Below are 24200 nucleotides of genomic sequence, written 5' to 3'. Positions count from 1 at the left end.
AAAGGGATGTTGGATTTTGTCAAATGCTTTTTCAGCATCTATTGAGATGATCAATTGATTTTTCCCTTTCGAGTTTTTAATGTGTTGTAATACATTGATTGTTTTTCTTATGTTGAACCATCCTTGCATGCCTGGAATGAACCCCACTTGGTCATGGTGTATGATTTTTTTAATGTGTCTTTGGATTCGATTTGCAAGTATTTTGTTGAGGATTTTTGCATCTATATTCATTAGGGAGATTGGCCGGTAGTTTTCCTTTTTTGTAGCATCTTTGCCTGGTTTTGGTATTAGATTGATGTTAGCTTCATAAAATGAGTTAGGTAGTGTTCCATTTTTTTCAATGTTTTGAAAGAGTTTGAGTAAGATTGGTGTCAGTTCTTTCTGGAAAGTTTGGTAGAATTCCCCTGTGAAGCCATCTGGCCCTGGGCATTTATTTGTGGGAAGATTTTTGATGACTGATTGGATCTCTTTGCTTGTGATGGGTTGGTTGAGGTCTTCTATTTCTTCTCTGGTCAGTCTAGGTTGTTCATATGTTTCCAGGAAATTGTCCATTTCTTCTACATTATCCAGTTTGTTGCCATACAGTTGTTCATAATATCCTCTTATAATGTTTTTAATTTCTTCAGGATCTGCAGTTATGTCACCTTTTTCATTCATTATTTTGTTTATATGGGTTTTCTCTCTTTTTGATTTTGTCAGTCTAGCTAGGGGCTTGTCAATCTTGTTGATCTTCTCAAAGAACCAACTTTTGGTGATATTTATCTTCTTTATTGTTTTTTTGTTCTCTATGTCATTTATTTCTGCTTTAATCCTTGTTATTTCTTTTCTTGTACTTGGTTTAGGATTGGTTTGCTGTTCATTTTCTAGCTTCTTCAGTTGATCCATTAGTTCTTTGATTTTGGCTCTTTCTTCCTTTTTAATATATGCGTTTAGTGCTATAAATTTCCCCCTTAGCACTGCTTTTGCTGCATCCCATAGGTTTTGGTATGTTGTGTTCTCATTTTCATTCGTCTCTATATATTTAGCAATTTCTCTTGCTATTTCTTCTTTAACCCACTGATTGTTTAGGAGTGTGTTGTTTAACCTCCAGGTATTTGTGAATTTTCTAAGTCTCTGATGGTTATTGACTTCTAATTGTATTCCATTGTGGTCAGAGAATGTGCTTTGAATAATTTCAATCTTTTTAAATTTATTGAGGGTTGTTTTATGTCCCAGCATATGATCTATTCTGGAGAAAGTTCCGTGAGCAGTAGAAAAGTATGTGTATCCTGGTGATTTGGGATGTAATGTCCTGTAGATGTCTGTTAAATCTAATTCATTTATCAGATTGTTTAGGTTTTCAATTTCCTTATTGGTCTTCTGTCTGGTTGATCTATCTATAGGAGAGAGTGATGTGTTGAAGTCTCCCACAATTATTGTGGAAACATCAATTGCTTCCTTTAGTTTTGCCAATGTTTCTCTCATGTATTTTGTGGCACCTTGATTGGGTGCATAGACATTTACGATTGTTATTTCTTCTTGCTGAATTGCCCCTTTTATTAGTATGTAGTGGCCTTCTTTGTCTCTCAAAACATCCCTGCATTTGAAGTCTATTTTATCTGAGATTAATATTGCTACACCTGCTTTCTTTTGGCTGTAGCTTGCATGAAATATTTTTTTCCATCCTTTCACTTTCAGTTTCTTTGTGTCCCTGTGTCTAAGATGAGTCTCTTGTATGCAACATATTGATGGTTCATTTTTTTTGATCCATTCTGCGAATCTATATCTTTTAATTGGGGAGTTTAATCCATTTACATTCAACGTTAAAACCGTGAAGGCATTTCTTGAATCGGCCATCTTATCCTTTGGATTATGTTTGCCATATTTTTCCCTCTCTCTATTAATATCCTTTATTGTACCCATACCGAATCTCTTTAGTACTGAACCTTTCTCCAGGTCTCTCTGTCCTGTCTTTGTTTCTCTGTCTGTAGGGCTCCCTTTAGTATCTCCAGTAGGGCAGGTCTCTTGTTAGCAGATTCTCTCAGCATTTCTTTGTCTGTGAAAAATTTAAGCTCTCCCTCAAATTTGAAGGAGAGCTTTGCTGGATAAAGTATTCTTGGCTGGAAATTCCTCTCACTCAGAATTTTAAATATATCGTGCCACTGCCTTCTTGCCTCCATGGTGGCTGCTGAGTAGTCACTACTTAGTCTTATGCTGTTTCCTTTGTATGTGGTGAATTGCTTTTCTCTTGCTGCTTTCAGAACTTGCTCCTTCTCTTCTATGTTTGACAGTGTGATCAGTATATGTCTCGGAGTGGGTTTTTTTGGATTTATTCTATTTGGAGTTCGCTGAGCATTTATGATTTGTGTATTTATGTTGTTTAGAAGATTTGGGAAGTTTTCCCCAACAATTTCTTTGAATACTCTTCCTAGACCTTTACCCTTTTCTTCCCCTTCTGGGACACCAATGAGTCTTATATTCGGACGTTTCATATTATCTATCATATCCCTGAGGTCCATTTCGAGTTTTTCAATTTTTTTCCCCATTCTTTCTTTTATGCTTTCATTTTCCATTCTGTCATCTTCCAGGTCACTGATTCGTTGTTCAACTTCCTCTAGTCTTGTACTATGAGTGTCCAGAATCTTTTTAATTTGGTCAACAGTTTCTTTAATTTCCATAAGATCATCCATTTCTTTATTTAGTCTTGCAATGTCTTCTTTATGCTCTTCTAGGGTCTTCTTGATTTCCTTCATATCCCGTACTAGGGTCTCATTGTTCATCTTTAGTTCTTTGAGTAGCTGCTCTAGGTGGTGTGTCTCTTCTGGTCTTTTGATTTGGGTGCTTGGGCTTGGGTTATCCATATCGTCTGGTTTTTTCATATGCTTTATAATTTTCTGTTGTTTTTGGCCTCGTGGCATTTGCTGAACTTGATAGGGTTCTTTTAGGGTTTGTAGACCAGTTGAAGTCCTTATCTCTAATTTATCAGATCTACAGCTTCGTGGAGTACACTTTCTCTAACTAACCAGCAGGTGGCGTCCACGAGCCACCTGTTCTCCACAAGCCAGATCTCCCCTGCTTAGCCTTTTTGGTGAGTGGGGGAGTGAGTCTTGTGGGGCCCAATTGGTGTACCAAGCTTGCGTGTGTAGTTGGTGTTGCCTGCCCTGTATGTGGGGCGTGTTTCTGGGCAGTCGGGGAGGGGGGGTGGCCCTAACAATCAAATCTCCCTGATGATCCTAGAGTTTTAAAGCTGCTGTAAAAGTCTAATCCTTCAGTTCAGTCCTGCCACAGTTTGTCTCTGCCACTGACCCACAAGTCTTTGGTATTGGCGTATGGCTCCTGAGACTTGCAAGTGGGCCCCTCTTCCAGGCTGTGCACCCCGGGTCCTCTGTTGAGGGATGACTGTGCTATGTCACAGGTGAGTGCCGTCCCCCCAGGGCAGTTCTGGGCTGCTGGGCTGTGTTGGGAGGCTCCCAGTCTGCTCAAATGATGGCTGAATGGGGCTCTGTTAATTCACACTGCTCCCCCTTCCCAGCTCTGGGACATTCAGCTGAGGTTGCAGGGAAGGCTAATGTCCACGCCCAGTTTTGTGGTGTGTGCCTGTTATTTGAAGCACTTCCGTCACACTGGGTTGTCTGGGGCAGCTCTGGGCTATGGGGCTGGCGATGGGCAGGAGTGTTTCCTGTCCACCAGGATGGTGGCTGTGAGCGGACACCCCCCTTTTCTTGGGAAGTTGTGTTGTTTAGTGAATTTTCTCAGCCACTGGAATATTGCCTTTTGTCTCAGAGCTCTCTTAGTTCTGCTCTTGACTTGACGTGCCCAAATTTCAATTCTTTGAAGCTTTCTGTATTGAGCTTCTTAGAGTAATTGTTTTAGAAAAAGCAAAAAGGATTTAAAAAAAAACAAAAAAAAAAAAACAAAAAAAAAAAACAAAAAAACGGCCCTCCTCAGAGATCTAATGGGTTATTGAAATGCTAATAGACAAAGCAACCAGGGCCATTAAGGAAAGGTGCACAGGGCAGAGAGATCAGCTTTGCTTCGGGATTTGCATATGAGCCTCAAGGCCTGATCTCCGCCCTTCCCCTTTCTGTGTTCACCAGAACTCCAAAAATCCTCTGCTTTTATTTTGGAGTTTTTCGTGTTGTTTTTTTTCTATGCCTGTCTCCTCTCTGCTGGGCTGGCTGCTCTCAGAGTCTCTGGTGTCTGGTCTCAGTCTATCTATGGTTGGAGTTTGAATCAGTAGAATGAGTTTCCGATAAGAGCAGCCACTGCAATTCTCCCTTCTCCTTCCCGGAGCTGACAGCCCCTCCTCCCCCGGGACTGAGCCTGGCAGGGAGGGGCGCGGGTCCCCTGGCCGCAAAAACTTACAGATTTCGCTGATCTCAGCAGTTCCACGTTTTCATGAGTGTTGTATGAAGTATGCCCAAAGACAGATTGCTCTGTGGTGTCCAGTCCACGCAGTTCCTGGCTTTTTACCTACTTTCCTGGAGGAGTAACTAAAACATACAGCTCACCAGTCTGCCATCTTGCCCCGCCCTCCGCCTCAGCCATTTTAAAATAGAAACATTTTGATCAGCAGAGTCAGAGAAACAAAGAACTTACTGATATGCAGATGACCCCTCTGGAGGGGGCATAGCTTCCCAAGAGGAAAGGGAGGGGCCCAGCTCTACTGCCTGCCTTACCAGAACCAGACCTCAAAGCCTGGGGGAGGAGAGCCACAGGCCACACCCTCTTACACCAGCCGGTGACAGGCTGACAGGTGCACCTGCTGGGCAGCAAAGCACAGGTATATCAATCCTCTAAGACAAACCATCAGGGAAGCCAGATACTGAATATTTCCTCCTCCTGTGACCTGAGCCTGTTCTCGTCTGGGAAAACCTGATCGAGGTGGCCTACGAGGTCAGATGCCTAGTCAACAGAAAACTACAAACTACACTAAGAAAAACAGAAGTTATGGCCCAGTCAAAGGAACAAACGTACACCTCAACTGAGATACAGGAATTTAAACAAATGCTAAATCAATTCAAAAAGTTTAGAGAAGATTTCAAAAAAGAGATAGAGGCTGTAAAGACAACACTGGGCATACATAAGGCAGAAATCGAAAGTTCAAAAAAACTAGCAGAATCTATGGAAATGAAAGGCACAACACAAGAGATGAAAGACACAAAGGAAACATACAATAGCAGATCCCAAGAGGCAGAAGAAAACACTCAAGAACTGGAGAACAAAACACCTGTAAGCCTACACGCAAAGGAGCAGATGGAGAAAAGAATGAAAAAATATGAGCAATGTCTCGGGAACTTAAGGATGAAACAAAGTACAAGAATGTACGTATCATTGGTGTCCCAGAAGGAGAAGAGAAGGGAAAAGGGGCAGAGGCAATAATAGAGGAAATAGTCAATGAAAATTTCCCATCTCTTTAAGACATAAAATTACAGATCCAAGAAGCACAGCATTCTCCAAACAGAAGAGATCTGAATAGGTCTCTGCCAAGACACTGAATAATCAGATTATCAAATGTCAAAGACAAAGAGAGCATCCTGAAAGAAGCAAGAGAAAAGCAATCCATCACATACAAAGAAAGCTTAATAAGACTATGTGTGGATCTCTCAGCAGAAACCATGGAGGCAAGAAGGAAGTGGTGTGATATATTTAAGATACTGAAAGAGAAAAACCGCCAACCAAGAATCCTTTATCCAGCAAAGCTGTCCTTCAAATATGAGGGAGAACTCAAAATATTTTCTGACAAACAGACAATGAGAGACTTTGTTAGACACTTGACATTGGTGGTATTGTCTGATTCTTTATTCTACTTTGATTTAAGGTTATTTTTCCTTTTGCTGCTTCCTATCTGTCATTTTTTTTCCTCTTTCTTTTGCCTCTCTACTTTGACTCTCCCTCCTGCCTTGTGGAAGAAATGCAGATGCCCTTATATCGATAGTGGTGAAGGTGGTGAACACATAAATAGGCTGTCATACAGAGAACCATCGATTGTTTACTTAGGATGGAATGTATGGTGTGTGAACAAAACCATCTTAAAAAAAAAAAGGGTCAATGACAAAACCTTGAGAGCAATATACTGAGTGAAATAAGACAGTCACATAAGGACAAATATTGCAAGGTCTCACTGATAGGAACTAATTATAATATGTAAACTCATAGACATGAAATATAAGGTACCAAGATATAGAATAAGGCTCAAGAATGGTGAGTGGTTGCTTAGTATGAGCAGAATGTTCAACTAGGATGAACTTAAACGTTTGGAAATGAACAGAGGTGTCAGTAGCAAGATGTGAGAATAACTAACAGTGCCGAATGGTGCGTGAATGAGGTAGAAAGGGGAAGCACAGAGTCCTATTTGTCACCAGAAGGAAAGTTGGAGGTCAAAAGATGGGAATGTATAAAACTGAATCCTATGGTGGGTAATGTCCATGATTAACTGTACAAATATTAGAAATCTCTTCCATGAACCAGAACAAAGGTATGACAATACAATTAGAAGTTAATAATAGAGGGGCATATAGGGAAGAAATATATACCTATTGCAAACTATATACTACAGTTAGTAGTATTTCAACGTTCTGTCATAAACAGTAACAAATGTACTATACCAACACTACGAGTCAACAATTGAGGGGGGTTGGTTAAGGATATGGGAGGATTTGAGTCTCCTTTTTTTTTTTTTTGTTTCTGTTTTCATCTTTCACTTTATTTCTTGACTGGAGTAATGAAAAGGTTCTAAAAATTGAACAAAAATTAAGTGTGGTGATGGATGCACAGCTGTGTGAGGGTGCCGGGGGCAAATGATTGTGCACTTTGGATCTTTGGATGATTGTATGGTATCTGAACACTCCCAATAAAAATTTAAAAGTAAAAAAAAAAAGATGATTCTTTTCCTCTTTCCCTTCACCAGAAGAAGAGTTTCATAAAAATAGGAAGGCAGCTGAATAACACAAAAACAACAAACAAACAAAAAAGCATGGAAAAAGCCACCATGTTTGATGTATAAAATTTTTAATGACAGTGTAGCAGGGAATCACTATACTGTCCCCAGGTTTTGTCTTAAAACTGGGATCAGTGAGTAAATCAGAGATTACCTCAGCTACCTGGCCATAGGGAAGTTCTTCTAAGTACAGAAGTAATTACCTCCAAGTAACTGGCAATTCTAGGAATAACACAAAGTCTTGAAGAAGTATAGGGCCCTAATGTAAAAAGTCTGACAAGAGGCTGATTTTGAAATATTCCCCAATAAACTTGCCTCCATTAAATTCTCAGCCTAAAGAATGACACATTAATTGAACTGATTAATTCCTAAAATGATTTATACCCGGTATTACAAAGTTGGGCTTGGAGTTTAGAGGTTCATGTTAAAGTACTGGCTGGGCATTAAGTGGTTATGTAACTTAGGGTAAATAATTTAATATCTCTGAAGCAAAGAGTGCTAGGTGATGAGTTGTATGAGAAATGAGAAAAGGAAAAAAACACTTCTATTCAGATTTTATGATAGCTTATGAAAATGTATAAGCAATTCAGTGAATGCTTACAGCTCACCAACTTGTACTTGGCTCCCTATAGTACATTTACAAGGAGAGGGTAATCCTTGGAGCCCCATAAATTTAATTAAAAAGACAACCCCTTGAGACTCCTGCTCCTTCTTCTACACAGCTTCATTCACCCTGTCCTAGCCTTAGGCAAATTTATCCAAAGATGAGGAGAAAGAAGATGAAGACAGGGAGGAGGAGAAAAGAATAAAAGTGGAAGCTACAGTTATTTCTGATATTGAAATTTTGACTCAAATGGATCTCCACTAAGTTGTGAGCTTTTTAAAGGCAGAGAGCTATGTCTTTAAGGACAGAAGCAATTTAATTAGTAACCATTTTTCTGATCTTGTCAAGACTTCACAAACAATATCTCCATTTCAGTAGTAAGGTGACAGCAAAATAAAGTCGTGTGTAGCCAGTATGCAATTTTGTATCATAGAAAACCCATAAAGTATTTTTCACATGCCACAAATACAGCTTGAATATTAGACTAAAAATACTTTATTCTTTTCTTGTTTTAGTTATATATGAAAATCAGCATTCATTAAAAAGGAAAGCAAAACACAAAAATCTGTGGAATGTGTACACTGGATGGTACATGAGGAAAATATTGTTGCTGTAATTTGAAGAGCAACCAGAAAATTTCATTCTCAGTTTATCATACAGACTTAACAAAAGTTTAGAGCGTTAAAAGACCCTCTAGATAACGAATGTAAGATTTTAAATCTGGGTCTTAGAAATACAAACTGCCATTCCAAAATGAGGTCAAGTAGAAGTGACGAATAGCAATCTTCATTAAAAAACAAAAATCCATTCATATATGAAAAGCCATGCTTCTTTGGATACAAAGTTAACATCAAACTAATATGTTCTTTAAAACTGTCTTTCACCTCCAAAAGTCAATGACTATATGCTGTAAATGCTAACCTCTAGGAAAAATACACACCTAGTTACCCCTAATTATAAAACACCAAAGTCAAGCAATGGATTAGGAAAAACAGGTTAATTTTAAAGTTTCCACAGAACGTCCAAAACTTTTTAAAAAAGGAATGATTTTAAATTATCTCCCAACTTGCTCTTTAATATTACTAAGAGCAGGAATCATACAAAGTTTGACAGTATTCTCAACAAAAGTTGTAACTTAATTTTATATTAATTAACAAAATTTCAAAAGCTAGGAAGGAATGTAATAAAGATGAGGAAATGAAGGACTAACAAATGGATTTTTGTACACTATAGAGCATGTTAGTAGGTATTTCTAATTGAAAACATCACTTATTCTCAAATTCTCCTGTGAGTTTGAACGTTCCTCTAAAGTTAAAAACAGAATTGCCATATGACCCAGCAATTCCACTCTGAAGTATATACCCCCAAAGAACTGAAAAGTGGTACTCAAATACATGTACACGTATGTCAAGAGCAGCACTATTCACAACAGCCTAAAGATGGGAACAGCTCAGATGAATGGATAAACGAACTGCAGTAACACATACAATGGAATATTACTCAGCCATAAAAAGGAATGAGATAAAGCAAAGGAAGCCAAGCACTGCGCTGGGGTTTCTTCTCCCATTCCTCCCACTACCCTATTCAGATCTAAACTTGAGGCTCTTCCCCACCCAGCTGGCATCACCTTGCCATGGCCCTCAGCGATGCTAACATGCAAAAGCAGATTAAACACATGATGGCTTTCACTGAACAGGAAGCTAATGAGAAACCAGAATAAATAGATGCAGAGGCAGAAGAAGAGTTTAACATTGAGAAAGGTTGTCTTGTACAAACCCAAAGACTGAAGATTATGGAATACTATGAGAAGAAAGAAAAACAGATTGAACAGCAAAAGAAGATTCAGATGTCCAATCTGATGAATCAAGCAAGGCTCCAAGTCCTCAGAACTAGAGATGACCTTGTCATAGACCTACTAAATGAACCAAAGCAGAGACTCAGCAAGGTGGGAAAAGATACAACCAGGTACCAAGTGCTGCTGGACGGACTGGTCCTCCAAGGTTTGTACCAGCTGCTGGAGCCCTGAATGATTATTTGTTGCAGGAAACAGGATTTCCCTCTGGTAGAGGCGGCGGTGCAAAAAGCGATTCCTATGTACAAAATTGCCACCAAAAAAGATATTGATGTCCAAACTGATCAGGAGGCCTACCTGCCTGAGGATATAGCTGGTGGTGTTGAGGTCTATAGTGGAGATGGTAAAATAAAGGTTTCTAATACTCTAGAAAGCTGGCTGGATCTCATGGCCCAGCAGATGATGCCAGAAGTACGGGGAGCCTTGTTTGGTGCAAATGCTAACAGGAAGTTTTTGGACTAAGCCTTTGGGAGGTAGAATTCATTCCACTCTTCTGCTATGATATGGAAGTTTCTGATATTTAAAGAACCATGATTATCTATGTAACCTCCTCTTTGCTGTTCTAATATTGTACTTATCAGTGGAATAACCTCCTGTAGCTAATACCCTTGGCCCAATTATTAACAGTGGGAGAAAGTTTCTCTTAAAATGACCAGGAGCCTACCTCTAGTTCATTTAAAATTAAATAACTCTCAGCAAAGGGTAAGGGATTGGATGACGGTTGCAGGAACTACCCTGAGTCTTCCACTCTTCTCCAGCTCTTGTCATCTAGTCTAGAGAATGACATATTTGGTATGCTCTGTCTTTTAAGTCTAAAACGCACGTGGGGCATACATTCCTTCCAGCTGTAGTAGCTTCATTGTTACCTGTTTGGGGCCTAGTTTTCCTTACCTGTAAATGTGATTTAAAATCTAAGCCATGAAAATTCTGTTTATTAAAACAAAAGGTTTATGTGGATCTAATTGTAATTATCTGTTTGTTTGTTTGCAAGGCACTACACGTTAATAGGTTGAAAGAGTAAACTTCTTACTGAGGTCCCTAGAAAAGAGCCATTTTCCATTATCTGTCTTCTATAAAAGTTTTACAATTTTATTGAGACAATAATTTTATTAGCTTTAGCAGTCAGAAAAGAAAGGAAACTAAGGGTTTGCGGAAGTTACTGTGCACTAGGCCTAAATCTTTTCACAAAGGTCTTTTCTTCCTCCTACTGCCTATGTTTTCCTTAGATGACCGCTAGATGCTGTCCAGGGTCTTGCAGCTGATACATGGCAGAGCTGGAATTTTAACTCGAGTCTGTCTGACTGCCTCGTCTTAGTAGAGAAAGAGACTACTGTTTTAGCACCATCCTCTTCCTCCTAAACCTGAATTTTAGATTTGGTGGGAATTAATACAGGTAACTTCTGGAACAGGTATTTTGTTTGTAGGACTTGACCCCACTTGTGTGACATTATTTCTGTTCTCTAGAGCAGCATTATGGGGGAAGGAATTGAGGCACATGAGAAAAACTCTGTCATAGCAAACTCAGTTCCTCAAGGTGATGCCGTTATTATGTGACAGACTCGACTCAAAACCCAGTGTTGATCTGCACTGCACAGTGAACTCTAAGTTAAAACATGGACTATAATTAATAGTACCATTATTAAAACGTGCTTTTGTCTGTTGTAACAAATGTTCCACACCAATGCAAGGTGTTAATAAAAGGGTGGTATATGGGAATCCTATATTTTATGCATGAGTGTTCTGTAAACCCACAACTTCTCTAATAAAGAAAGAAAAAAAAGGGAATGAAGTTCTGAAACATGCTAAAATGTTGATAAACTTCAAAAATATACTAAATGAAAGAAGTCAAGGCACAAAAGGTAACATATTGTATCATCCCATTTTTATGAACTATCCAATGAGACAGCATGCTGATCACTGGATGTAGTAGCTAGAGGGAGGAGGGAATAGGGCACAACTGCTTATTGTGTATGGGAATTCCTTTAGTGGTGATTAAATGTATCTGGGAACTGGATAGAGCCGGTGGTTGCACAACATTGTGGATGTACTAAATACCACTGAATTGTTCTTGTTAAAATCATTAATTTAATGTTATGTGAATTTCCCTTCAATTACAAAAAAATTCACCAGGAACAAAGAGCACAAATGCCCATCACCAGGGGATTGAAAAAATGAACTGCATATTTATACAACAAAATACTATTCTCTGATAAAAAGGAACCAAATACATCTGAAAAACAGGTTGAGTGAAAGAAGTCTTACATAAAAGAGAACAATTTTTTTTATTACATTTATACAAACTCTAGAGCAGAAAAAGCTAATGTATGTGGAAAGGCATCAGAATTTCTGGTTGTTGCTTCTTGAGGGGTGAGACTGGAGACTGGGAAAAAGAATGATGGAATTTTCTGGGTTATGGTAATGTTTTGTACCTTGACAGATGCATGGATTACAGGGATGTATACAATTTGTTAAAAACTCATCGAATACTACATTTATGGTTTGTACATTTTTCTGTATAAATATCTATTTGAAAAAATAACTAAATATTGAATTCTTATTAATAACATCCACGCCAAAGAGTTTAAGAGTGAACTACACTGATATTGTCCATCTTACCTTGAAATATATAAAAAAAATAAGATGGACTGATGAATACATATGGGATCAAAGAAATAGAAAAAAATGCTAATGATTATAGACTGAGTAATCTTTCAAATTTTGTAAATGCTTGGAAAATCTCAAACTAAAATGGAAAATCAGATTGGCAACAGATCTCTCAACAGCAACTAACATACTAGAAGCCATCAGGCAACTAACATACTAGAAGCCATCAGAGCTATGTCTAAGTACTAGGGGAAAATGATTGTGAATTTAGCATTCTATACTATCAATCAGATATGATGGCAGAATAGACATTATCAGGCATAGAAGGTCTCAAAAAAATTACTTCCTAAGCAATCCTTCCTGGAAAAATACCTCAGGCTATTATCTTGCAAAATGAGTGCAAAAACCAAGAAAGAGAAAGAATCCATATGAACCACCAGTGATTCAATCCAGGAAAACAGTGAAGGGACATCTCAGGATGAGCTGTGAGCAGGATAGAAGAATTCAGGAGAAAATCTCTGAGGGAAAGAGGAGTCCCTTAAATAGAGATTGGATAACCTTGAGCATATGGTGATGGTACATTACTGTTTATCAACCAGAAAAAAAGAAAGACAAGGAAAAGGGAAAAAATTAAATGAAAGTTATGACCCAATCTGTAACAAATAAAAATGTGACATGATTTTGAGCAATTGATAAAGCATAAAAGAGAATCCATTTGATTTTTGGTGCTAGGAACATTCCAACTCATGAATCCTGATAATAAACCAGTAGATAAGGGAACGATAATCAATCACAGATTCTCTGCATTGTTTTGATTTTTATGCATATACTATTTTGATTAAAAAAAAAAAAAACTTCTGAAAAAGGATATAAACTTTCCAAAGAGTTCATTTTTAATGTAGTAATATTCAACACGTACAGTTAAATGGAGACATAAAATATATAAAAATACCTAAATCAAATTTAGGAGATAAAAACTATACTAGAGATGAAAAACACACTGATGGGATTAGTGGCAGATTAGACATTGTAGGCGAAAATTAGTGAATTTGACATGGCTTAACAGAAATGTAACTGAGAGGCTGAAAAGAAAAAAAATATTTGAAGAAATAACCAAAACTTTTTCAAATTTAGTGAAAACTATAAACTGACAGAATTGAAAAGCTCAACAAGCACAAGAAATATGACAAAAACTGTATTAAAGCACATCATGATCAAACAGTTCAAAACCAGTTATAAAAAGAAAATCTTAAAAGCAGACACAGTTAAAAAAAAAAAAAAAAAAAAAGTCATGTTATATACAGTAGCACAAAGATAAGAATGCTACCAGATTTCTCACCAGAAATAATACAAGTGAACTGACAGTGGATTGAAGAAATTAAAGTACTGAATTCTATATGCTGAAAAACTATCTTTCTAATATTAATGTATAATAAAGATTTTTTCAGATATACAGAAGCTGAAAGAATCTATCAACATTATTCTCACACCACAAGAAACAGTAAAGGTAGGCCCTCAGATAGAAGGACAATACCAGTTGGAAAGGTGGCTCTATACAAAGAAATCAAGAGCACCAGAAATGGTAACTACATGGGTAAACAGACAAGGTTTTAAAAAATCACTTCAATCTCTTTAAAAGATAATTGAGTGTTTAAAAAAATAAAATAATAGCAATGTGGTATAGAAATGGACATATGCTATCTTTAGGGTCTTGTATTACATCTAAAGTGATGTACTGTTATTTAAACGTAGGCTGCAGAAATTCAAAGATGTATGCTATAAACCCTAAAACAACCACTAAATTAATAAAACAGTTATAGCTAAGCAGCTAACAAAGGAGAGCAAATGGAATATTAAAAATATTCAATTAAACCAAAATAAAGCAGAAAAGGAGAAGAAAGTGGACAAAAAACTGATGGGACAAATTGAAAATAGAAAAACGGGAGACTTAAATGTAACTATTAACAATCACATTAAATGTAAAATAGTCTAAATTTAGAGACAGAGATTTTCAGATTGTATAATACAGCAAAACCCAACTGTTTGCTGCCTACAAAACTCATACTTCAAATGCAAAGATATAAATGGATTAATGGTAAAATGACGATATACCATGATAATACTAATAAAAATAAGAGTGGCTAATTTTAACATCAGACAAAGATTTCAAAGCAAAGACTGTTACCAGGGATAAAGGAGGTCATTTCATCAAGACAGAAACAAGTGTTGGAGACAACGAGGAGAACTAGGAACACTCATGCATTGCCAGTGGAAATGTAAAATGATGCAGCCAGTATGGAAGACAGTTTGGCAGTTCCTCAGAAAAGTAAGTATAGAACTACCGTATGACCCAGCAATCCCACTAACTAGATATATATCCAAAAGAACTGAAAGCAGGGACCTGAGGTATTTGCACAGTGATGTTCATAGCGGCACTGTTCACAGTTACCAAAAGACGGAAGCAACCCAAGTGGTCATCAACTGACGAATAACAAAAATGTGGTGTATACATGCAATGGAATATTATTCAGCTGTAAAAGGGAATGAAGTTCTGATACATGTGACAACATGGAGAAACCCTGAGAACATCATGTTGTGTGAAATAAGCCAGACCCAAAAGGATAAATATCATATGATCTCACTGATTTGAAACAATTAGAATAAGCAAACTTTCTGAGTCAAAATCTTGAATCTAGGTTACCAGGGGATGGGGGAGGATGGGGTATTTTAAGGCTTAAATTATACAGAGTCCCTATCTGGAATGATGGAAATGTTCTGATAATGGATGGTGGTGATGGGAGCAAAATACTGTGAATATATTTAACAGCACTGAAATATTTATCTGAATGTGATTAAAAGGGGAAATGTTAGATTACTTAAGTGGTAACAGAAATAAAATTTTAAAACAGAAACATGGAACTGTACTACACAAACAGTGAACCTTGGGTTAAACCATGGAGTATAATTAACAGTACAATTATAAAAATGTGCTATCAATTGTGACAAATGTTCCACACCAACGCAAGGTGTTAGTAATGGGGTGGTAGATGGGAATCCTATATTTTTTTAATGATTTTTCTGTAAACCCACAATTTCTCTAATAAAGAAAAAACAATTAAAATGTACACCTACAAAAAAAAAAAAAAAAATTCAACACTGGCTCAGTTCTCCAGATCAGAGAAAAAAATGTTTTAAAAAAGAGTTTACAATCTGTCAAACATGAAGTATGTTTGACTTTAAAAAACCTAGAAGTTGGCAAAATTACCTAAGGGTAAAACACTAAAATTCATTTTCACCAATCAACTTGGTCATGATGAAAAATGCCCTAAAAACAGGCTTTTAAAATTTCTTTCCTGTGGTCATACCACCTTGAAGGAGACAAAATCTAGTCACAAAGATATTTACATCTGATTGCCTGGTACTTGGGATGGGATCAAACGTGCTTTGAGGACTGGATCTAACTTCTCAGTCACCAACAATATGGAAGACAACCCAGGAAGTCTACTGAGGGCGTTGAACAGCCAGGAAGAGCATGAAGGGGAGAGAAACACCTACTGATGGCATTTATAGGGTTATTCTTCTCTTTCCATTATTTAGGAAAACTGGCCAAACAGGAGGGTCTTGGGCCTGGGAAGGGAAATTCTCCCATTCCTAAAAACCTCAGTTTCTACTCTCTAGTGGGGGGAGGGAGGAAACAAAAGGTGACACTGATACTGATGCCTCTTTATAACATCTCCCTTGTGTCTGAGACCACTGTGATTTCCTCTCCCCTGTCTACATCTTCTCTGCTAGTATCAAAAAAATTATCTGGTTATCTGTAAACCCTGAAATGAAGAAATATAAAGTAGGGACAAAAATTCCCTTAGGAATGCACTCTTGTCACTAGAACAATTCAAGCAAAGGCTAGATGATTATCTGCCTAATTTCTGTGCCATGTCAGAACCCAGGAAGCTTGCTAAAAAGGCACGAGCAAGGCAGCATCCTCCCTCACCCCCCAAATTCTGTAACCCCTGGATGAAGGAAACTGAAAAAGCAGGCAACTTTAGAAGAGGTGCCCAGATGACTGCTCCTGACAGATCCTTGAGAACCACTGAGGATGGACCAGATGACTTTTCACATTTCAACACAAAGATTTATCAGTTGATCTAAATGCAGGTAATTTTGTATAAAAAATCTTTGGTTTAGCAGTGAGAAGACAGGAAACTGTGGATATGTAGTGACTAAAGAGCTGAGGTTTAATGCTGGAAGCAAAGTGGTTATTTTAGGTTATTTGTTTTTCTTCTTTTTTTTTTTTTTTGTCTTCTTCCTTTCTCACTGTATGCTCAGGCATCTTTTTGGGTTCATCTCTGCTTTTCTTTATGCAGGCTTTTTTTTTTCTTTCATTTTTTACCTGTTTTGAGCTATGTAAAAATGGTGAACAGAGAATTCTATGATTTTCCCAGAGAATTCTGAGAGTGACCGTAGTCCCAATTAGAGCAGCCGTGCGTGGGGGTGGTGATGGCTTGGCCCTCCTGTGTGAGGGAGGTTAGATAGCAGATGACTAAAGCACTCCACAGCCATGCTGGTAACTAAATATTAACAATACAATAACCATAAAGCATCCCTGTTATTTCTTTAATTTAGGCAATTTCCCAGTAGAGTGCTGAGGTGTGAATTGCTACCCTCTGGGTAAGAGAAGCAAAATTTTTTTTTTTTTTTGAATTTGGCAACTTTATTTTTATTTATTTATCTATTTATTTATCTTTAAATTTTATTTTGAAATAAATTCAAACTTACAGGAACAGTTGCAAAAACAAATACAAACCCCATCCACAGAACTCCAGCATATCCCGACCCTCCTCCAGATACCCCGATACACCAACTTTAACATCATGTCACACCATTTCTTTCTTTCCCTCCCTCCCTCCCTATCATCCATCATCTATTGCTGTCTTCTGAACATATGAGAGCAAGCTGCACACATCCTTGAACAAACAATATAATTCACATATACATTTCCCATGAACAAGAACATTCTTTTATTCAATCCCATTAAGCACAGCTTTAAGAAGTTCAAGAAATTCAACACTGATACAAAGCTTAGAGTCTATATTTCCTTTTTTTTTTTTCTCTTATGTCCCAACTGTGTCCCTTTGAGCCTCCTCTCCTCTATCCTTAGATCCCATCCAGGATCATCCTTGGCATTTAATTGTCATTATCTATTTAGACGCTTTTTTTTTTTTTTTTTCAATTGTGGAAACATATATATGGCCTAAATCTTCCCATTCCAACCCTTCTCTAGCATTCTATTAGTGGGATTAATCACATTTAGAATGTTGCAATGCTATCATCTTCCAACATCCATTACTAGAAATTTCCCTTCATACCAAACAGAAACCCTACACTCATTTCTTAACTCCCCATTGCCCCTTCCCCCACTTCTCATAACCTATACTCTACTTTTCATCTCTATGGTCATATTCTCTGATACTTTCTTTTGTGTTTACCGTGGGGCTTAAATTTAACATCCTCAATCTATAAAAATCTTGTTTTTCTTTGATACCAACTTACCTTCAATAGGACATGTAAACTATGTTCCTATACTACTCCATTCCCCCACCTTTATGTAGTTCTTGTCAAAAATTACATAGTTTACATTGAGTCCAAAACCACTGATTTATCATTACAGTTTATGTATTTTAGATCCTATAGGAAGTAAAGAGTAGAGCTACAAATAAAAAATACAGTAGTATTGGTATTTATAGTTACCATATGATCTTTACTGGAAATCTTTATTTCTTCATGTGGTTTTAGTCAATTGATTAGTGTCCCGTCCTTTCAGCCTGCTCAATTCCTTTTAGCATTTCTTATAGGACTGATTTACTGGTGGTGAAGTCCCTCAGCTTTTGATTATCTGGGAATGTTTTCATCTCCCCCTCATTTTTACCCTCCAGGTGTTTATGAATTTTCTAAGTCTCTGATGTTATTGACTTCTATTTGTATTCCATTGTGGTCAGAGAATGTGCTTTGAATATATTCAATTTTTTTTTTTAATTTTATTGAGGCTTGTTTTATGTCCCAGCATATGGTCTATTCTGGAGAAAAAACCATGATCACTAAAGAATGTGTGTCCTGGTGATTTGGAATGTAACGTTCTATATATGTCTGTGAAATTTCTTTATATCTCTCTCCTTTCTTTGTTTCTCTGTCGGTAGGGTTCCCTTTCGTATATGAAGTAGGGCAGGTCTTTCATCAGCAAAACCTCTCAGCATTTGCCTGTCTGTGCAAAATTTAAGCTCTCCCTCAAATTTAAAGGAGTTTTGTTGGATAAAGTATTCTTGGTTGGAAATTTTTCTCTCTCAGAATTTTAAATACGTCATGCCACTGCCTTCTCACCTCCATGGTGGCCGCTGAGTAGTCACTACTTAGTCTTATGTTGTTTCCTTTGTGTGTGGTGAATTGCTGTTCTCTTGCAGCTTTCAGAACTTGCCCCTTCTCTTCAGTATTTGACAGTCTGATCAGAATATGTGTTGGAGTGCGTTTATTTGGATTTATTCTATTTGGAGTTCGCTGGGCATTTATGCTTTGTGTATTTATATTGTGTAGAAGGTTTGGGAAGTTTTCCCCAACAATTTCCTTGAATACTCTTCCTAGACCTTTACTCTTCTCTTCCCCTTCTGGGACACCAATGAGTCTTAAATTTGGACATTTTATCTATCATATCCCTGAGACCCATTTCAATTTTTTTGATTTTTTTCCCCATTCTTTCTTTTGTTCTTTCATTTTCCGTTCTGTGGTCCTCAAGGATGCTGAGTCGTTGTTCAACTTCCTCTAATCTTGTATTATGAGTATCCAGAGTCTTTTTAATTTGGCCAACAGTTTCTTTTATTTCCATAAGATCTTCTATTCTTTTATTTACTCTGGCAATTTCTTCTTTATGTTGTTCTAGGGTCTTCTTTATGTCCTTTATATCCTGTGCCATGCTCTCGTTGTTTGACTTTAGTTCTTTGATTAATTGCGCCAAGTACTGTGTCTCTTCCGAGCTTTTGATTTGGGTGTTTGGGTTTGGGTTCTCCATATCGTCTGGTTTTATCATATGCTTTAAAATTTTCTGTCGTTTTTGGCCTCTAGGCATTTGCTTTACTTGATAGAGTTCTTTCTGGATATAAAAAAATACCGATCTCTAATTTGTCAGCTCTACAGCTTGGTGGCGTACACTTTCTCTAACTAACCAGCAGATGGCGTCCGCGAGTCACCTATTTCCCTCAAGTCCGTTCTCCCCAACTTTGTCTTTGTGGTACGTGGGGATCTGGTTCTTGTGGGGTTCAACTGGTGCACTAAGTTTGGGTGTGTTGTTGGTGCTGTCTGCCCTGAATGTGGGGTGTGTGTCTGGGTGGTTAGGGAGGCAGGGCAGCTTTAATAATCAAACTTCCCAGGTGTTCCCGGAGATTTAAGGCTGTTGCAAGAGTCTAAGCCTTCATTTCAGTCTTGTCACAGATTGTCTCTGCCGCTGACCCACAAGTCCTTGGTATTGGCGTAGGGTCCCTGGGATTTCCAAGTGGGCCCCCCTTCTTAGCCGTGCTCTCCCAGGACCTCTGCTGAGGGAAGGCTGTGCCACGTCACAAGTGCATGCCAGCCCACCAGGGAAGCCCTGGGCTGCTGGGCCGTGCAGGGGCATTCCCAGGGGCGTGTTAATTTCCCCCTTTTCGCACAGCTCCGAGTTCCCAGCTCCAGGACAATTAGCTGTGGGTGCACTAAAGGCCACTGTCCACGGTCGATATTGTGGCGTGTGTGCGGTGCTGTGGGAGACACTCCCCGTCACACTGGGTTTCCTGGTGTGGCTCTGGGCTATAGCTCTGGCCCTGGGCAGGAGCGTTCCCAGCCCGCCAGGGAGATGGCTGCCTAGGGCGTGGTTTCTTTCTCCTTTTGGCTCCCCTCTGCCCCCCTGGCCGTGAGGCAATCAGCAGTGGGCTATCCTCCATGCCGGACATGAGAGGTTGGCACAGCCTGCTCCTGCCGTGCTTCACTGAGCGGTTCTCACTGTCGTAACTGCAGCCGCTTCTGGCTTTTTTCCTTTTTTTTTAAAGAACTAGTTTGTCTCCAAGTGCCAATGCACAGTTTCCCCACACCGCAGCATGGCCGCCGGACTTTCAGCTGGCTCACTCACTCGTTTCAGAATGCAGACTCCTGGTTTCACCAAATGCACAGTCCCTGTGGATTTAGCAGACCTTGTCCAGCTGGTGCATCGCTGGAACTGATGTTCTGGGTCACTTTCTGGCTTTTATCTAGTATTTTTCACGGAGGTGTTTTTTTGCCCTGTCTCACCTAGCCGCCATCTTAGGTTCTCCTATTTGTTTTTCTTAATCCATTGTTTTGTTTGAAATGTGTGTTTTTTAAAATTTTTTGATAAAAAGTTTAAAAATTAAAAAAACAACAACTGAGGTTTATATTTTGCAAGCGTCCTCTAAGATCCATTATGTTTGGTATTAAGACGCTCTACTACAGGTGATTCATTTAGCTAATATGTCTAGCTGACAGCCCCACACACACACCTCCAAATGTTCTTTCTGTACTTGTTCCTTTAAATCCTATCTGCCTTCAACTAACAGCTGAACTTCAGTAAACAGTGTATTTCCATCTTTATCCAAATATGCTCCCAGCTGATGGTTTCTGTATTTCTGTTTCTTCCACTCAGAATGTTCTTCCTGCACGTATCTCATGCCTTGTTCTCTCACTTCCTCACTTCATTCAGGTGTTTGTTCAAATGTTACCTTTTAAAAGGTCAGTTTCTCTCTTAAAAACAGACCCTATACCCCATTCCATCCATCTCTAATGTCTCACTCTGCTTTGTTTTTCTTCATTGCATTAATTTCTACCTGACACTGTATTTTTTACTTATTTTATTTCTTTGTCTCACCCACTAGAAAATAGGACCCATGAAGGGAAGGACTCTCTCTGTTTTGTATCATCAGTGTAGGGCACATAGTAAGTTTTCAAGAAATATTTGCTGAATGAATGCTTATGAATCTATACATTTCATGTCCTGCAAAGCAATAATCATACTACTTCAGCTTTGCAGATAAACTAAAGTTAGAACTGTAATGATATAGTCTTAGTAGAATTTGTTTTTTAGAACTTTAAGCATCTTTTGGTTCAGTATTTACAGAATCATTAAGGATTTTGTCATTTAAGTTTAAATGTTAATAGGAAAAATACATGCTAAAGCATCACTGTAATTTGAAGCAGAATTTTTGCAGTTTCCTTCAATTTTCAACAGTTAACAGCAGGATTGGAGGGAGGTGACAACTGGTTTTAAAGAAGGTATTAATTTTACTTTCTCCATTTTGGAGGAATCCTTTCACTTTGCTTTTTGGCCCTCCTCTTTAGTTTATTTGTTCTACTATGATCTGTAGTTAAAAGGGCAGAATACCCAAAACAACTTTGAAAAAGAACTAGGTTGGGGGACTCACTGATTTTAAAACTTACTACAAAGCTACAGTCATCAAAACACTGCGGTACTAGCATAATGACTGGCATATAAATCAATGAAATAGAATTCAGAGCACAGAAAAAAGAAACCCACATTTATGGTCAAATGATTTTTGACAATGGTTCCAGGAGAAAACAACTACGAACAATCTTTTAAACAAAGGGTTGGATATCTACACGCAAAATGGGAGAAAATATTGCAAGACATGTCTCTGACAAGGCACTTACATCTAAAATATATAAAGAACACCTACAACTCAGTAATAAAAAGACAAACAACCCAATTTAAAAATAGGCAAAGAATCTGGCTAGACACGTCTCCAAAGAAGATATACAAATGGCAAGTAAGGAGATGAAAAGATGCTCAAAACCATTAGTCATTGCAAAAATGCAAATCAAAACCACCATGAGGCCCCCCTGAGGAACTGGGGAAAAATGCAGAAACATTCAATTTCCCCACCTAGGTTACTACTGATATTCTCACAAACACTGAAGACTACCAATTTAGTAGGCTGAGCCCTTGATCTTGGGGCTTGCCCTCATGAAGCTTGCTACTGCAAAGGAGAAACTAAGCCTACTTAAAATTGTGCCTAAGAGTGTCCCCCAGAGAACCTTTTGCTGTTCAGACGTGGCTTCTCTCTACACTGACTCAGCAGGTGAACTCACCACCCTCCGCCCTACATGGGACATGAATCCCAGGGGTGTAAATCGCCCTGGCAACGAGGGACATGACTCCCGGGGATGAGCCTAGACCCCGCATCATGGGACTGAGAAAATCTTGACCAAAAGGGGGAAGAAAAATGAAACAAAATAAAGTTTCACTGGCTGAGAGATTTCGGATGGAGTCAAAAAGTTACTCTGCAGCATATTCTTATGCACTATACAGAAACCCCTTTTTAGTTTTTACTGTAATGGAATACCTAGAAGGAAATACCTGAAACTGTCGATTTGCAACCCAGTAGCCTTGACTCTTGAAGATGACTGTATAAATACGTAGCTTACACGGTGTGGCTGTGTGATTGCGAAAACTGATTACACAGTGTTATTGTGTGATTGTGAGGACTCTGTGGCTCCCACTCCCTTTACCCAGTGTATGGACAGATGAGTAGAAAAATGTGGACAAAAATTAAATGAAAAATAGGGTGGGATGGCAGGGATGGAATGTTTTAGGTTTTCTTTTTTACTTTTCTTTTTTTTTTTTTTTTTGGAGTAAGGAAAATGTTCAAAAATTGATTGTGGTGGTGAATGCACAGCTATATGATGGTACTGTGAACAACTGATTGTACGCTGTGGATGACTGTATGGTGTGTGAATATTTCTCAATAAAACTCAATTTTTAAAAAATGAGCACGAAAGCAAAAAAAAACAAAAAAAACAAAAAACAAAACCCCACCATGAGATGCAACTTCACATCCACTAGGATGGCATAAAAAAAGAGACAGAGAATAACACGTATTGGTGAGGATGTAGAGAAACTAGAACACTCATACAGTGGTGGGGAGAATGTAAAATGGTGTGGCCACTTTGGAAAACAGTTTGGCAGTTCCTCCAGTGGCTAAAAATAGTTACCATATGATTCAGCAATTTCACTCCTAGCTGTATACACAAGACAAATGAAAACTTACATCCACAGGAAAACTTGTACGTGAATGCTCACAGCAGTATTATCCTTAACAGCTCAAAAGTGGATCTGTGCTGGACTGACTTGTCTACCCAAGTTTGGACAAGTTCCTGGTCTTGGTCCATTCTCAAGATGTTACTGCAGATAAACTGTGGTCCCTCTCAATCAGGTCGGGCTTCAATCCAGATTTCTGGAGTCCTTGATAGGTAGAACAAAAGCAGATGGGGAGAAAAGCTGGGAGAGGCTGCCATGTGCCCTGCCATGTGACAGAAAAGCCAAGAACCAAGCATCACTGGCAGCCAGCTCCAGAACACAACAGTCTTCAGGAAGAAAGTATTTCCTTGCTGACCCTCAGTTTTGGACTTCTCCTAGCATCAAGACTGTGAGCCAATAAATTCGCTTTGTTTAAACCATCCCTTGTATGTATGGTTTGTCTTAGCAATTGGAAAACTAAAACAAGCCAATTCAAATATCCATCAACTGATGAATGGATTTAAAAAATGTGGTATATCCATACAATGGAGTATTATTCAGCAATAACATGAAGTACTGAAACATGCTACAGCATGAATGTACCTTGAAAACATTACGCTAAGAGAAATCAAACAAAATAAAGTTTCAGTGGCTGAGAGATTTCAGATGGAGTCAAGAGGACCTTCTGGAGATTATTCTTATGCATTATATAGGTATCTCTTTAGTAGAAAAATGGGCACAAAAAGTAAATGAATAGGGAGGGATGGAGGGGATGAGATGTTTTGGGTCTTCTTTTTTACTTCATTTTTATTCTTATTCTTTTTTGTGGTAATGAAAATGTTGAAAAATTAACTGTGGGGAAGACAATCTAATAAAAACAGGTAAGTTATGGAGGGTAAACTTAATGTTATGGGAATGCTCAGGAACGACTATGGTATGTTAATTTTTGGGGGTATGGTAGGAACAAGTTGGCAGCAATGTAGTTATTTTAGGTTATTTGTTTTTCTTATTTCCTTGTTTATAGTTTGTTAATTTTCTTGGGATATGGTAGGAACATGTTGGAAGCAATGTAGTTATTTTGGGTTATTTGTTTTTTCTTATTCCTTTGTTTAGGTTTTGTTTGAAACTGTTCTGTAAATTTTTTGATAAAGTTAAAAAA

The 24200-nt window shown here is 38.2% G+C and overlaps 1 protein-coding gene and 1 pseudogene across 3 annotated transcripts in view; one reads left to right on the top strand and one right to left on the bottom strand.

The window, feature by feature from the left end:
* R3HDM1 (R3H domain containing 1) overlaps positions 1 to 24200 on the bottom strand; it is a 205252-nt gene that overhangs the window by 174376 nt on the left and 6676 nt on the right. The gene's annotated exons all lie outside the window — the stretch shown is intronic.
* On the top strand, positions 9157 to 9837 carry LOC119543890 (annotated as a pseudogene).

Source organism: Choloepus didactylus, chromosome 9, assembly GCF_015220235.1.
Source record: "Choloepus didactylus isolate mChoDid1 chromosome 9, mChoDid1.pri, whole genome shotgun sequence".
Taxonomy (NCBI): Eukaryota; Metazoa; Chordata; class Mammalia; order Pilosa; family Megalonychidae; genus Choloepus; species Choloepus didactylus.
Note: the sequence above shows the minus strand (reverse complement) of the source record. Positions and strands in the feature narration are given on the sequence as shown.